This window comes from Pteropus medius, unplaced genomic scaffold (assembly GCF_902729225.1).
Source record: "Pteropus medius unplaced genomic scaffold, Ma_sr-lr_union100, whole genome shotgun sequence".
NCBI lineage: Eukaryota > Metazoa > Chordata > Mammalia > Chiroptera > Pteropodidae > Pteropus > Pteropus medius.
In genome coordinates this window covers 10,541,718-10,545,016 of record NW_024340849.1, presented here as the reverse complement: position 1 = coordinate 10,545,016, position 3,299 = coordinate 10,541,718, and the positions used below count along the sequence as shown (strand labels likewise).

Below are 3,299 nucleotides of genomic sequence, written 5' to 3'. Positions count from 1 at the left end.
ATCCTCAAGGTCAAGGTTAAACCTATGTTGCTATCTACCTCCTTTCTGATCCTGTTTGCCTATCTTTTTTACTGTTCTCATCAACTGCCTCTTCCAGAGTCCAGAATCTATGGGGAATAAGTCAGTTCAGCTTCAGGGGAGTTTGGAGGTAGATATGCCCCCCTAGGTCTACCTACCCTCTTTCCTTTCTTCCTCTTAACATTGCCCTACTCTCTCAGCCAATCGAGGAGTTTAAACATTGAAATGCAGTATGTAAACTGCATTTAAAGAATTAACCCATTTTGCCCCTCGCTGGTCTAAACCACAGGGTGCCAACCGGACGTTAACTGCTTTCAGCTGGTGGGGTTCCAGACAGCTCCTCGGAAGGAAGGAGCGCACATTCCTGGCACCAATTGGCTAATTCAATTTACTTCACCGGCATTAGCCTCTGTCAGAATATTCATGAGCGGGGGATGAGGACCAGCGGCACAGGCAGGCGGCAGCCACTCGGGCTAGGGAAGGCACGAGGGGCGGGCAGCGGACGGTGCGCCGCGCTCAGGGGAAGGTGACCACGACGAGCCGCCTCTTCTCCCCGGCCGGGCCCAGCGCAGAGGGTCGTGGGAGGGCGGGGCAGGGCACCAGGCGGGGCAAGCGCGCCTGGCATTAGCTCCCAACTCCTGGCGACCGTGTGGAGACTTTGCAAAAGATCCGGAGGCAGAAAAGCTGTGACACTTTTGACAGAGGGGGAAGGGGGGTGGGGGGCGGGGGCGACGCCGTGAGCAGAGCGCAGCGACCCAGCAGGACCCCGGCCGCCCGGTGGGGAAGGCGGCGATGTGAGCTGGCCGCCCGCCCCGGAGGAGTCTGGCCCGAACATCCCCGGAGAGTCGCCGGTCCTGCCAGGTAAAGCGGAGAGCTTCGGGGGGCGTGGGAAGGGGACGCTGCGCGTCTGTCCCCGGGCTTCGGGCATCCAGCGGCGCGGGGCGCCTGGAGCCCGCTCTCTCGGAAAAGTCACCCCCCGGCGCTGCGCGCGGTTCCGCGACGCGCTCGCCCCACGACTGCCCACTGCGGCGGCGAGCCTGCGGGCTGCTCGGAGTTGGACTTCCTCGGACTTTGGGGTGAAGGGGCCGCCGAGGGGCTGCCCGGGCTGGAGCGCGGCTCTCTGGGAGGAGGAAGCGGGCGCAGCAGGGCTGGCGCAGAACGCGGCGCCGGGCGGTGGGAGCGCGCGTGCGGGGAGGCAGACCCTGCACCCCGGCGCGCGGCTCGCGGGGCGCTTGGCCCGGCTGCGCCCTCACTTGCCCCGCGAGCGGCGGCGCCTCCCTCCGGCTGCCGATGGAAGGGGCCGGCTGCGTCCCTCGCGTGCAGATGCGGGACGGGGGACTGGAGACCGGCTCCGGGGAGGCTCGGGTGCCGGCGGGGCCGGTTCCAGTCCGCGCCTGACACCGCGCCGCCACCCGAGCTCCGCCCTGGGAGAAAAATGTGGTGGTGACTCGTGGTCCCGCCACCTGCCGGACATCGCTAACTCCCCGGATTTCCTGTCTCCGGGCCCTGACTCTCCCAGGGACAGCTCTGAACTGCTTGATCGCACCCGAGTTGTTTGGTTGTTTGGGCTTTGCGCGTTGTAGTTGCCGTGGGGGAAGAACCGGGGGTCAGGGGGCGGCGAGGGGTCAGATTGGGCCACAGTTGCAGATTTGTGAAGGAAACGCTACTGCGGAGCCCCAACCTGCCCTCAGCAACAGGAGAGACTGTGGGCTGGACTTAGGCTGAAGCAGGGGCCTCTGCCTGGCTGTCCACCTGGGGGGCGGGGTGGGCGCTGGAACCTGGAGGGCAGCCCGGAGGCAGCGCAGGGCCCTCTTTTCTGCTGAGGCCAGGCTGGGAGTAAGAGGGCCGGCAGCAGAGCACTGGGGGGTTAGTCGCCTGGTGGATTCAGGGTTTACTGTTTCATTATCATTGCCATTATTATTACTATTATTATCGCTGTTGATGTTGTTACTGGCACGGATGCCGGGGAGGATTTTGTCTTCTGACTGTTATAGGTCGTCAGCAAACTGAATCTGCCCCTCCCCAAATAAAATGTCCCCCGACCCCCTCGAATCTCTGAGGTAGCGCTCCACCAAAGGAAATTACCCCTCAGAGCTGTGGAGATGTCAGGGACCCAGCTAAGGAAATGGATCTACCTAAGAGCAGTAAAACAAAAAAAAAGTCACAGCTGTTCATGTGCTTGCACCAATGGCACCGATGAATATTACATGTCTATCGGATTACCTTCCTCAGCCTCATCCCGCTCAGGAACCATGGAGGCATCGCTGATCTTGAACCCCTTATCTGACCTGGCTTTTTCCTTTCATGTCTTTTACAATCTGGAAATTAATCTTCCTCTTAGTGTGACCCTTGCAGCCCCGCTGGGCTTGTTACAACCTGGCAGGGGTAGGCTTCGGTTCCCAAGACTGGAGGCAGCCACAAGGGCATCTGCGTTGCCTCCTCTGGGCTTGGCCCTTGGTCAGAGCTCCTCCAGGGTACAGACTTGGCCAGCTGATGACACAGAAAATAGGGCAAGAGTGTGGGAGAACAGCCTGTCAGAGTCAAGCCAGGATTGGAGATGAGGTCAAGCCTCCTTGCTGGCCACATCCCTTCCTGCCAGAGAAAAAAGAGACAAATGAAGAGCAAGAGGGAAGAAATATAAATTCGAACCAAGCTCTCTCTTCGTCTACTTATGCTGTTGCCACTGACTTTGCTGTGATCTTTCCTCCCTGATGCCGATTTTCCACATCTGCCATGCCTTTCTAATAGGACAGTTGTCTGCCATGCCTTTCTAATAGGACGGTTGTCTGAGATGATCTAATTTTGCATCCCCGAAAAATGTTTTGAGCATCCTGGGAAAGGACAGTCTATAAAATATGCATTTTCAATGTTTTGTGAAAAGTTTGCTGCACTGCAGGTTAAGGAGATACATTTTTAGCATGTGTGCCATGTGGCAATGTAAAATTAAAATGGAAAAGGAAAGTATAAACATAAAAATGACTTAGCATTCTTGACATGCTTGTGCATACTTGTAGAAAAATTATCTTTCATTTGGGGAGACTTGCCCGGGAATTTAATCAGTGTTTATAGTGAAACGCCCCCTTCTACCTTTCTCCCCTGTTAAATTTTATGACCCAGTTCTCACAGGAAAGGCGATGCCAAGGTAGTGAGTGCTGGAGGCTGAGAGGCGGGATCACAGGGGTGTTAGGGAAACTATCACAGAGGATTTAGAGACTGGAATGGGAAGAAAGATATCATCATCCTTGCAAAGCAGGAGACTGTTCTTCGGGGAAAATAAACAG

General features: G+C 57.0%; 1 protein-coding gene across 3 annotated transcripts in view; it reads left to right on the top strand.

Annotated features, from left to right (window-relative positions):
- The first annotated feature begins 480 nt into the window (after positions 1 to 480).
- The window catches only part of CDH20 (cadherin 20), a 186,006-nt gene continuing 183,187 nt past the window's right edge, over positions 481 to 3,299 (top strand). For 2 of the 3 annotated variants that reach the window (XM_039840328.1, XM_039840338.1), the window contains exon 1: positions 757 to 879. The gene's annotated coding sequence lies outside the window, so the exon portion shown is untranslated. Of the gene's footprint in view, positions 880 to 3,299 lie in introns of all 3 variants that reach the window. The other variant, XM_039840324.1, reaches the window with a different exon arrangement.